The following is a 13,654-nucleotide window of genomic DNA, read 5'->3' as shown; positions in this document are numbered from 1 at the left end:
ACCACTGGCTGCTGGGGTGGATGTTATAGCTTGCGTGGGGCGTTGGCTGTTGCTGTTGTTGGGAGTGCTGCTCACAGCGGAGGTCTCTGGGGAACTCATGTTGAGCTCATATAGTGGTTGACGGTGAGTGGAGTATTACTGATCCCAGCAATATACACACTGACTGGCAGAGTACGCAATGCTATATAGTGTGGCTGAGCGGTGTACACAGAGTGGCAGTAAACACAATGCTATATAGTCTGGCTGAGCGAGCGGTGTACTACTGTTCCCAGCAGAATCAGAGTGGCAGTAAACAATGGTATATAGTCTGGCTGAGCGGTGTACACAGAGTGTCAGTAAACAATGGTATATAGTCTGGCTGAGCGAGCGGTGTACTACTGTTCCCAGCAGAATCAGAGTGGCAGTAAACAATGGTATATAGTCTGGCTGAGCGAGCGGTGTACTACTGTTCCCAGCAGAATCAGAGTGGCAGTAAACAATGGTATATAGTCTGGCTGAGCGGTGTACACAGAGTGTCAGTAAACAATGGTATATAGTCTGGCTGAGCGAGCGGTGTACTACTGTTCCCAGCAGAATCAGAGTGGCAGTAAACAATGGTATATAGTCTGGCTGAGCGGTGTACACAGAGTGTCAGTAAACAATGGTATATAGTCTGGCTGAGCGGTGTACACACAATGCTATATAGTCTGCTATATAGTGTCAGTAAACAATGGTATATAGTCTGGCTGAGCGAGCGGTGTACTACTGTTCCCAGCAGAATCAGAGTGGCAGTAAACAATGGTATATAGTCTGGCTGAGCGGTGTACACAGAGTTTCAGTAAACAATGGTATATAGTCTGGCTGAGCGGTGTACACAGAGTGTCAGTAAACAATGGTAAATAGTCTGGCTGAGCGGTGTACACAGAGTGGCAGTAAACACAATGCTATATAGTCTGGCTGAGCGAGCGGTGTACTACTGTTCCCAGCAGAATCAGAGTGGCAGTAAACAATGGTATATAGTCTGGCTGAGCGGTGTACACAGAGTGTCAGTAAACAATGGTATATAGTCTGGCTGAGCGGTGTACACAGAGTGTCAGTAAACAATGGTATATAGTCTGGCTGAGCGGTGTACACAGAGTGGCAGTAAACACAATGCTATATACTCTGGCTGAGCGAGCGGTGTACTACTGTTCCCAGCAGACACAGAACAGTAAACAGAATGCTATATAGTGTGGCTGAGCGAGCGGTGTACCACTATTCCCAGCAGACACAGAACAGTAAACAGAATGCTATATAGTGTGGCTGAGCGAGCGGTGTACCACTATTCCCAGCAGACACAGAACAGTAAACAGAATGCTATATAGTGTGGCTGAGCGAGCGGTGTACCACTATTCCAAACAGACACAGAACAGTGAACAGAATGCTATATAGTGTGGCTGAGCGAGCGGTGTACCACTATTCCCAGCAGACACAGAGTGGCAGTAAACAGAATGCTATATAGTGTGGCTGAGCGAGGTACACAGAGTGGCAGTAAACAGAATGCTATATAGTGTGGCTGAGCAAGCGGTGTACTACTATTCCCAGCAGACACAGAGTGGCAGTAAACAGAATGCTATATAGTGTGGCTGAGCGAGGTACACAGAGTGGCAGTAAACAGAATGCTATATAGTGTGGCTGAGCAAGCGTTGTACTACTGTTCCCAGCAGTGACACAATGACAGGGGGGACCCTGGCTAGCGTGGCTGGAGCGCGAACTACCCTGCCTGCCTACCCAAAGCTAAACCCACAGACAAATGGCGGAGATATGACGTGGTTCGGGTATTTATTTACCCGAACCACGTGACCGTTCGGCCAATCAGAGCGCGTTCGGGTCCGAACCACGTGACCCGTTCGGCCAATCACAGCGCTAGCCGAACGTTCGGGGAACGTTCGGCCATGCGCTCTTAGTTCGGCCATGTGGCCGAACGGTTTGGCCGAGCACCGTCAGGTGTTCGGCCGAACTCGAACATCACCCGAACAGGGTGATGTTCTGCAGAACCCGAACAGTGGCGAACACTGTTCGCCCAACACTACTGAAAACCCGCCCAGCGGGAGGTGCCGACGGACCCGTCGTTGGCTTCAGTCAGACGTGTGTACGAGCCTTAACCTATACTTTCTAAGAGGGTTTGGAATGGATGCTTTCCTTATCTTGAAGCTCACCCACAGCTATGACTGCTAGATGTAGGTAGGTGATAGTTGACTCAGTCACAGATAAGGGTTTATCATGAGATTGGGCTGTATGAATTTGTGTCTTTTTTAACCTAGGTATGTATGTAATTATGGCTTGATTCATTAAGCTGCTCTTAATGTGAAGGAGTGGCCGCTATGCAAGCCTTACATAGCAACGCTCACTGCCATGTAAGGAGCGTGCCTTCCTTAGTTACGTGCGTTGCTTACATAGCAATGCGCTTAACTTTAAATGCGGGCGGTCTTTTGAAGTATCGCGACCGCGATACTTCACTAGCGGCCCCTACTGTGTCAATTAACATGTAGTATCGGGGTAATGAATCAAGCCCTATGTAACCATATACTTCACATTCTTTTTTTATATTCACTACTATATCTTATGTTTATCTTTTCTGTTGTATACTCTGTGCATTATATACTCCATCTCTAGCACTGTGCTGTATATAAAGTGCTATACGTTATAAACTCCACTGTTCTGTGTTATATATACTGTGCTATATATTATACAGTATTTTCCATACTGTTCATCTGTATACACTGTGCTATACATTATGTACGCCATAGTACGGTTGTACATAGACTGTGCTAAATGTTATACATCTCATACTGTATACTATATGTTATATTCTCTATAGTGTTCTGCTGTTTACACTGTGCTATATGTTATTATATTCTCCATAGTGTTCTGCTGTATACACTATGCTATAGGTTATATATTCCATAGTGTTCAGCTGTATACACTGTGCTATGTGTTATTATCCATATTGTTCTGCTGTATACACTGTATAATAGAAAGAAAATAATAACTTACCTAAAATAATAAAAAAAAAGTAATACAGTATTACTTTGATGGTGATGATAATAATAATAATAATAATAATACTCTGATAATAACATATATAATAATAATATATAATAATACCCTTTCAAACCCTTTCTAAAAGTAAAAAAAAGCCACAGTCGAGTAAATTCTTTGGCAATTTGAAAGAGCAGAGAACAATCTAGTCCCCAGCCTCATGAAATCATTCATGTTTATGGTGTAAATGTATTTCTTGTACCTTTACATCCCCCCCTTCCCCCCTCCCCAGTCAGGTTACTCTGCTCCGTTCAAAGTGGGACAACAAAGCAGGAGGTGACCTGGGAGAGACAAACTCTCCGGAACGCGGCGACGGGCGCACAAAGGGGGAATCATGCATTTTTCAGACAAATGGAACGCACTATGTATAATTCACCACTTGTAGAGATGTAGATTACAAATGTCTTGTAATTCATGCTCATGTGGACTCCTCTTCTCCAGTGTGCTTGTATCGTGTCACATTGTTTATTCATAAGGAAAATTATGTGGAGTTCACAGTCCCTTGCAGAGCCGTTCCTAGGCAGACCTATAAAGACGACACAACTTCACAGCGCCCAATAAAAGTGGCATCATTATACTTCTCTCCGGTTCACATGAAGCCTTTACATGGGCTGTGATAAGGGAACTGTTAGCATTCTCTGAATATAATTGGGTAGGGTATCTGTTTTCCTTTCTTTCTTTTGGTTATTCTGTCTCTTGGAGAGCTTCTAACATGCAAAATAGCAATTAACAGTTCAGGTTTCCTCAACATCAGAACAAATTCAGTGTCTATACAGGTTATAGACAATTGGTATCTTCTCAACTTTTCAAGCCTAGCAACCCATAGAAAAGAGAGGGTCACATTTGATGAACCTCTTGTCTTTGGTTTGTTTGGGTTTTTTTTTTCTAAAAGTTGGCATCCCTGGAAACACCAAGGGCTTGATTTACTAACAGGTGCTAACCTACTTAGCACGTCTAAAGTCTTAAGGCGCGCTAACCAGGGTGCTAAGTAACCAGTTTTCTCAATCAGATCGTGCGCTAAGTACCGCGCGCAAAGTTTTGCACGCGCAAAGTCCTATGCGTGCGCGAAGTCCCATAGGCTTTAGTGGGCACTTCGCGCGGAGCGCCCTGCGCTCTGTGCAGTGCGCACGCAAAACTTTGCGCGCTGTACTTTGCGCACGATCACTACTTCTCACATTTCAACTTAGTTGAGTTTAGACGTGCTAAGGGCCAGTGCTAAAGTTAGCACCATTTTGTAAATCAAGCCCCAGTGTGAGGGCCCGTTTCCACTGCGGCGATTTCGCCGCCGATTCTGCAGAGTTTCCCCGCACATGATTCGCACGGGGAAACTCTGCCATAGGGGATGACAGGGCCGCTGCGGAATTGCTCGCGGGAGCGATTCGCCCGGAATACCCCGCAGAATTCGCAGCGGAGGCTGCGAATCCCATAGCCGTGCATGGCACGGCTCATGGGATTCGCCTGCGATCCCGCCCACCCGCTCAGTGCGGCGTGCGTCTGCGAGACGCACGCCGCACAAGTGGAAACGAGCCCTTAAAGGACACCTGACCCAAGCAGATCTACCTAAATAAGTAAGCACAGGAGTTTTTTCATGTTAGATCCACAAGCCTCTGTGTGTTGTCTATTTCTCTCCAGGTTTCCTTTAGTCTCCATAATAATGCCTTTAAAATTTTGACTTTTGGCTAAAGTCAAATTTTTGGACAGGAAGTGGCAGGCTTACCATGATATGATGTTCCCACTTATCACCCTCCCATTCCCTCATCTTAAAGGGACCCTGAACAGTGCTGTTAATAGCAGCATTCATTCATGAAAACATGAAAAAAAAAGTTTTTTAAAAGTATTAAAGTGACAGTGTCCCCAATACATAATTTAACTGTTTCCCTACCCTCCCCAAGTAAAATATTAATTCCTACCTAACTAATTACCCCTTGTGTCACCTATACTTAGCTGTAAGATTAGTGAACACGAGTAATGGCTGCCACCCGTAGCGATCGCACGCTATCGATAGGGCGACAGCTCCGGGACCCAACATTGTACATATGCATTGCTGTGCTGTTGCCTAGCAATGTATCTGTACAGCACTGGGGTTCCCAAACTGTGCGCCATAGCAATCGGATGCAATCGCTACAAACGCACAAGCTGGCAATAATGGTACGCAACATTTTCAACTGGTGATGAAATATGTCATGTAGGGTGTCAATGTAACCGGGAAAAGACAAGTAACCTATTTTGAGATGCTTTATAACTGTGGCACAAGCCTCAATTGTCCTAAAAAAAAAATACATATGCATCACTTTGATGGTACTAGTATTAAAAAAGTTATTGATGTACCATTAGTGACAGGTTAAATGACAAAATTGTCAGGAATCTTAAAGGGGAAACAACTTTGGAATGCTAAGCGGTTACATTACATTTGTGATTAGTCACAGATGAGAGGGAATTAGACAGGCTAAACTCTCTGCATTCATAGAGGATGCATTTTTCTATGTTTTCCTTCTGCCCTGTGCAAAAGTTCATCTTCACTGTAACTCTATGCACACCTAAAAGGATGAAAGGATGCTTTCCCCTTGTCTCTTTTAAAGAAAGTATTTACAGCAGACTGGCAGTCCTATTTAGCGCTTGCTGTCATTCAATCTCCGCTTTTGCTTTCGTTAGTTGCCAGACTCCAAAACTACTTAAGAATCTGAATTGTTGTTTTCTAATTTATAACAGCAACATGGAGAGACCTGCAAAAAAAAAAAAAAAAAAAAAAAAAATTCTGTTTCACTTTACATGCCAATTCTCCAGCCGCCCGGTAAAACAGCAGAGCATTAATTAACCCTTTAAGCGCTATTTCATCGTTAGGGAGAGCCGGGCCCCCCGAGCGACTAACCCTTTCAGCGTTAATGACAAGGGTAAGCAACTAATTAAATTGTATCACAGCTAGATGAAAGAGGAGGCCAATTAATTCAGGAATCAGCCGACCAATTAGAAATGTCATTGCCAAATACCGGCAGAGTGAGCCGGTTCACGGAACCTAATAATCACTAGAACTAGGAGCTTACTTTCTAATTAACCCTCCAGCAATTAAAGAAGGAGAGGCTGTCAGGAGTGTTTTCTTCTAATCATTGCGGAGATATGCAAGAAAACAAAGCTGGGAGGATGCTGGTGGAGCCTGGTTGCGACTTGGAACTTTCGCAGAACTGGCTTCAGACTTTTGCATTGAAAGAGGGCTGAAGTCTAACAAATAAAAGGCTACTCCGTAGAGATGGTCAATGAGATGCGGATGATTCTGGTGTGTGGGCAAATTGAACGAAAATGGTATGCAGTTGATGCTGGACCAATTACAATGGACAGGAAATGCAGCTCCATCAAATTTGTGTTACATTTGCATATAAAGAGCCCCGTGCGAAGCATCTGTAAATCACCCACGGGGCTTCCCATTGGTCCACTTGTTGGATCAATGAGAATACTCCTTGAGGAGGCTTCCGAATTGGTCCTAGCCTAGCTGGTAGTGTCCACACCAAACTATTCAAAAGGGGGAGAGACTCCCAATGTAGAAAAAATGTAGTTGAAAACAATACAATTGGAAAGATGGAGATGGCTTATCTATCCCCCTACCTACAATGCTGAACCTTAACACAGTGCTGGTCGTAATGGAAAAATCTACGCTTACGGATCATTACGCGTAATTTTACGCTATTACGCATTACGCAATTACGGTTACGGCGTAGGAAATTATCTACGGTACATCACTGTAATTACGCGTAAACTTACGCAGTTACGCGTAAGGATACCGTAATGTAGGCGCTTACACTATGATGTTACGCGTAGTGCCGTAATACCCATTAATGCGTATTTTTTTTACGCATACGGACGATATGTACGCAATAGCAGTCAATGTGACAGTTATTGCGTACATATCATTCGTATTTGTCAAAATGTACGCTTATACTGAAGGGCAGGAGAAGATACTATTGGTTGCTTAGGATGTTAGTACGTTAGTAATTACGCGTAAAATTACGCGTAAGTGTTCGTAAAATTACGCATACCTAGCAATTACGGTAGACAGTGTAATTACGATACCACTTTACTGCTTACGCGTAAATAATTACGCGTAAGACCGTAATTTACGCATAGCGCTTACGCGTAAATTTATATTGAATTACGATGCGTAATTACGCTCATGCGTAATTTCGGCCCAGCACTGCCTTAACCATCCCCCATCACAACCCCACTGATTACCGCACCACTTTTGCCACTGTGTAACCATGCCACCTTCCCAGCTGTACATACCAGGTGCCACTGTGTAACCACGCCACCTTCCCTGCTGTACATATCAGGTGCCGCTGTATAACCACACCACCATCCCTGCTGTACTTATCAGGTGCCACTGTGTAACCACGCCACCGCCCCTGCCGTACATATCTGGTGCCACTGTATAACCACACCACCATCCCTGCTGTACTTATCAGGTGCCACTGTGTAACCACACCACCATCCCTGCCGTACATATCTGGTGCCACTGTATAACCATGCCACCTTCCCTGCTGTACATATCAGGTGCCACTGTATAACCATGCCACCTTCCCTGCTGTACATATCAGGTGCCGCTGTATAACCATGCCTCCTTCCCTGCTGTACATATCAGGTGCCACTGTATAACCATGCCACCATCCCTGCCGTACATATCTGGTGCCACTGTATAACCATGCCACCTTCCCTGCTGTACATATCAGGTGCCACTGTGTAACCACACCACCATCCCTGCTGTACTTATCAGGTGCCACTGTGTAACCATGCCACCATCCCTGCCGTACATATCTGGTGCCACTGTATAACCACGCCACCTTTACCACTGTACATATCAGGTGCCACTGTGTAACCACGCCACCATCCCTGCCGTACATATCTGGTGCCACTGTATAACCATGCCACCTTCCCTGCTGTACATATCAGGTGCCACTGTGTAACCACACCACCTTCCCTGCTGTACATATCAGGTGCCACTGTGTAACCATGCCAACTTCCTTGCTGTATATACCAGGTGCCACTGTATAACCACGCCACCTTCCCTGCTGTACATATCAGGTGCCGCTGTATAACCACACCACCATACCTGCTGTACTTATCTGGTGCCACTGTGTAACCACGTCACCATCCCTGCCGTGCATATCTGGTGCCACTGTATAACCATGCCACCTTCCCTGCTGTACATATCAGGTGCCGCTGTATAACCACACCACCATCCCTGCTGTACTTATCAGGTGCCACTGTGTAACCACGCCACCATTCCTGCCGTACATATCTGGTGCCACTGTATAACCATGCCACCTTCCCTGCTGTACATTTCAGGTGCCACTGTGTAACCACGCCACCTTCCCTGCTGTACATTTCAGATGCCACTGTGTAACCACGCCACCTTCCCTGCTGTACATAACAGGTGCCACTGTGTAACCATGCCACCTTCACCACTGTACTTATCAGGTGCCAGAGGCGTAGCTAGGGTTTTCAGCGCCCGGGGACAAAGACTATTAATGCGCCCCCTAAGGTGAAGGGGCGTGGCCAAATATGGGCGTGGTTATGGGTGGAGCCAAACGTACATGGAGGTTAGCAGGCTCACGCTCACCCACCCTCCCTCAGTAGGTACCTTCCAGCATGTTCCAAGACAAATTCAGCAATCATGAGCTCCCCCCCCATCAAGACAAATTCCGCAATCATGAGCAAACATGACCAACTCAGCAATCATGAGGCCCCTAACAAGACAAATTTAGCAATCATGAGGCCTCCAACAAGACAAATTCAGCAATCATGAGGCCCCTAACAAGACAAATTCAGCGATCTTGAGGCCCCCAACAAATCATGAGACCCCCAACAAGACAAATTCAGTAACCATGAGGCCCCCAACAAGACAAATTCAGCAGTCATGAGGCACATAAATAGACAGCATTTCACATAAATAGGCAGAATGCCCCCTTAATATGGTAGACACCTCTCACCTGGCAGCAGTTCCCCAAAATACACTCAATCTGACAGCAGTGGTTCCCCAAAAATAGGTAGCCCCAGTATAGGTGGCCAGCAGTATAGATGTCCCCAGAACAGGTAGCCAGGAGTAGAGATGTCCACAGAACAGGTAGCCAGGGGTATATGTGCCCAGTATATGTAGGCAGGGGTATGTGTCCCCAGTATATGTAGCCAGAGGTATATGTGCCCAGTATATGTAGCCAGGGGTATATGTGCCCAGTATATATAGTCAGGGGTATATGTGCCCAGTATATATAGTCAGGGGTATATGTGCCCAGTATATGTAGCCAGGGGTATATGCCCAGTATATGTAGTTAGGGGTATATGTGCCCAATATATGTAGGCAGGGGTATATGTGCCCAGAGTAGGTAGCCAGGGGTATATATGTGCCCAGAGTAGGTAGCCAGGGGTATATGTGCCCAGAGTAGGTAGCCAGGGGTATATATGTGCCCAGAGTAGGTAGCCAGGGGTATATGTGCCCAGAGTAGGTAGCCAGGGGTATAGGTGCCCAGAGTAGGTAGCCAGGGGTATATATGTGCCCAGAGTAGGTAGCCAGGGGTATAGGTGCCCAGAGTAGGTAGCCAGGGGTATAGGTGCCCAGAGTAGGTAGCCAGGGGTATAGGTGCCCAGAGTAGGTAGCCAGGGGTATAGGTGCCCAGAGTAGGTAGCCAGGGGTATAGGTGCCCAGAGTAGGTAGCCAGGGGTATAGGTGCCCAGAGTAGGTAGCCAGGGGTATATATGTGCCCAGAGTAGGTAGCCAGGGGTATAGGTGCCCAGAGTAGGTAGCCAGGGGTATATATGTGCCCAGAGTAGGTAGCCAGGGGTATATGTGCCCAGAGTAGGTAGCCAGGGGTATAGGTGCCCAGAGTAGGTAGCCAGGGGTATAGGTGCCCAGAGTAGGTAACCAGGGGTATATATGTGCCCAGAGTAGGTAGCCAGGGGTATATATGTGCCCATAGTAGGTAGCCAGGGGTATATATGTGCCCAGAGTAGGTAGCCAGGGGTATATATGTGCCCAGAGTAGGTAGCCAGGGGTATATATGTGCCCAGAGTAGGTAGCCAGGGGTATATATGTGCCCAGAGTAGGTAGCCAGGGGTATATATGTGCCCAGAGTAGGTAGCCAGGGGTATAGGTGCCCAGAGTAGGTAGCCAGGGGTATATATGTGCCCAGAGTAGGTAGCCAGGGGTATAGGTGCCCAGAGTAGGTAGCCAGGGGTATAGGTGCCCAGAGTAGGTAGCCAGGGGTATAGGTGCCCAGAGTAGGTAGCCAGGGGTATATATGTGCCCAGAGTAGGTAGCCAGGGGTATAGGTGCCCAGAGTAGGTAGCCAGGGGTATAGGTGCCCAGAGTAGGTAGCCAGGGGTATAGGTGCCCAGAGTAGGTAGCCAGGGGTATATATGTGCCCAGAGTAGGTAGCCAGGGGTATATATGTGCCCAGAGTAGGTAGCCAGGGGTATATATGTGCCCAGAGTAGGTAGCCAGGGGTATATATGTGCCCAGAGTAGGTAGCCAGGGGTATATATGTGCCCAGAGTAGGTAGCCAGGGGTATATATGTGCCCAGAGTAGGTAGCCAGGGGTATATATGTGCCCAGAGTAGGTAGCCAGGGGTATATATGTGCCCAGAGTAGGTAGCCAGGGGTATAGGTGCCCAGAGTAGGTAGCCAGGGGTATATATGTGCCCAGAGTAGGTAGCCAGGGGTATATATGTGCCCAGAGTAGGTAGCCAGGGGTATATATGTGCCCAGAGTAGGTAGCCAGGGGTATATATGTGCCCAGAGTAGGTAGCCAGGGGTATATATGTGCCCAGAGTAGGTAGCCAGGGGTATATATGTGCCCAGAGTAGGTAGCCAGGTCAGGTGTCCCCCTCCCCAGCAGGAGGGGAGCAGCGCAGAGAAGAGGAAGAGCTGCTCTCTCTCCCTCGCTGTCCCCTCCAATGTCTGTCCGGGACGGTGCTGGCAGCCGCGGGCGGAACTTACCTCCGTCTCTCGCAGCGCAGGATGGATCTGCCGCTACTCTGGTCTGGTCCAGACCAGAGCAGCGGCTGCGCACCCGAACTTCCGCCCGGCGCTGGAGCGAGACGGAGGTGAGTTCCGCCCGCCGCTGCCAGCACCGTCCCGGACAGACATTGGAGGGGACAGCGAGGGAGAGAGAGCACCTAAGGTGAGGGAAGGAGGGGGGATATGGCCCCCCTTCCCCACCGTCCGCACAGCTCTCTCTTCTCTGCGCTGCTCTCCTCAGGTCTCCGCAACAAAAAAAAAACAAAAAAAAAACCCCGAAGCTCAGCTGGGCGCCCTTGGGGACCCGGCGCCCCGGGGCACTTGTCCTACCCCGACCCCCCCTAGCTCCGCGCCTGGGTGCCACTGTATAACCACACCACCTTCCCTGCTGTACATATCAGGTGCCACTGTGTAACCACGCCACCTTTGCCCGCTGTACTTATCAGGTACATCGGAAGTTTGGGGGCCCCATAGGTGCCCTTATTATCATCAGTAATTGAGGGAAATTTGGGCGTGATAAAATAGCAGGCGCTAAAGTCACCCACTACGCAAACTGCAGCTACAAATAGCGATTGCACCACAGCTTGTTTTATTTTATCAGGCGATGCGGGTGCCCAAATGTCCTTCAGTAACCAATAATAACACGGGTGCCTATGGGGGTGCCCAAACCTCCACAGTGTCCTAATTCCCTATCATCCATATTGTTCCTTGCCTGTGAATGCCACTCTAGTGTCCTATTGTCTCCAGGCCATCATCCACAGCCAAACACCAGAAACTTGCTGTTTCATGAGGCCGGTTTTACACATGGCCTGTGAGTTTGTGGTGCAATGCCCCACCCCTTCGCATCGCACCACAGTGAACAAAATGTCATGTGCGCGACAGGGTCATAGGCATAGCACCTCCCCTCTGCATGCCCCTTCTCCAATGCTTGACAGGAAGTACACCACTGGGATTCCTGGGTTTCCCTGCTGTATTACCAATGTTTCACACATGCATGCCGCATGCATGCAGCACACCACCGCCAACACGTTTAAATTTCCTGCGTCACCCATTGACTTACATTACTTCTGCCGTTGCATCGCTTTGGAAGCCTGATGGTAACACGCTGTTGACTTTGTGGCGGCTCGGCGGACGATCGGGCACTTCCAGCGCGACACGATGATGTAAGTGTTCTAGGCCCCATTGCCTTGCATTACCCTGCAGTAAAACAGGGTAATGCAATGCAGGTTTGCAAGGCAAGTGTAAAAGGGGCCTTATGGAAACCGTATCTCAAATATCTCTTAGAAGGGTAGGAGCGCCAATTTATGTTCATCCCAAACCACAAACGTGGCACATTTATGACATTCCTCATGTTAATGAACGCGAGTGAGGCATGTTTTCTTGTGCAAGTAAGTCCTACAGTAAGTAATTACATTAATACATTAATTAGTGTTTCGCATTGATTAGTTGTACCACTGTCCACCATAAATTTTCAAATTATTATTGAGCAAAATGACATAAGAGCCATTCATACGTCTGTGTAATTGTGTGCGATCTTTAAAACGGATGTACACCGTCGCTGCAATTAATTTCTCTGCAGTTATGGTTAATAAAACAAAATGTAATTAAATATATGTTTTGTGAATTAGATTAGAGGCCCCGGTTCCCCTTTCCGTAATGGGATGAGATAGGATGACAACCTCCCTGGAAGTTGTGACATTGGTGGCAACACTTTCCATGCTCTGAGTACAAGGCTGGGATCCTCCTGTTTGTAAGCTGCAGCTCCCTGTAGAGCCCAATTATTATTAAACTAGTAAAAAGGCCCGTTAAAAAACTAAAAAACGGGCGCTAGGTCACAGGCGCTACCCCCCGCAATGCGCGCTCATACACGTCTTGCTTGCTCGTTCCCCGCCACTGTCTGAAGTATATGCACACAGGGAGCTGCTTGCTTGGCAGTTGGAAAAAGCTGTTATTTCCCACAATGCAATGAAAACCTCTGTGAACCACACACAGCAAACTGTCAGATCCGGCCCTGTGTCCTAACAGCCCTGGCTGCGCACATGCTCAGTACAAAAAACCCAGGGACACACAACCATTCAGTTGATGACGCAGGGACACTTGCATTTTATTGTATAGGATACAACTTCTACTGCGCTTTACAGAGTCTATACAGTAGTCTTGTCACTAGCTGTCCCTCAGCAGAGCTCACAATCTAATCCCTACCATAGTCATATGATCGTCATAGTGTAGGGAAAATTTTAGAGGGAAACCAATTAATTAAATCTGCAAGTGTTTAAATGTCCTAGCACAAGGTGAGGAGCCAAGATTTTGTGTTTTTTAAACCAATTAATGTATATTTATGGTTTTGGGGTGTGGGAGGAAACCAGAACATCTGGAGGAAACCCGTGCAGACACAGGGAGAACATATAAACTCCGGGCTGGGATTTGAACCAGGGACCCAGCATTGCAAAGCGAGAGTGCTATCCACTACGTCACCGCGGGACAACGATAGGTGGAAGATGGATTGGCTTTAATCGGTCACTGGGGCTGAAAATAGCATTGCAAACGGTCATACTCGGGCATCGGAGGTCGATAAAGTTCCGACAGGATGGATCC

The 13,654-nt window shown here is 47.4% G+C and overlaps 1 long non-coding RNA gene across 1 annotated transcript in view; it reads right to left on the bottom strand.

Annotated features, from left to right (window-relative positions):
- Positions 1-12,944, bottom strand: part of LOC137525858 (uncharacterized) — a 46,165-nt gene extending 33,221 nt beyond the window's left edge. The window contains exon 1 of the long non-coding RNA XR_011023039.1: positions 12,120-12,944. This is a non-coding gene — a long non-coding RNA (uncharacterized lncRNA). The remainder of the gene's footprint in view (positions 1-12,119) is intronic.
- Positions 12,945-13,654: the final 710 nt, after the last annotated feature.

This window comes from Hyperolius riggenbachi, chromosome 7, assembly GCF_040937935.1.
Source record: "Hyperolius riggenbachi isolate aHypRig1 chromosome 7, aHypRig1.pri, whole genome shotgun sequence".
Classification (NCBI taxonomy): domain Eukaryota; kingdom Metazoa; phylum Chordata; class Amphibia; order Anura; family Hyperoliidae; genus Hyperolius; species Hyperolius riggenbachi.
This window is presented reverse-complemented; position numbering and strand designations above follow the sequence as displayed.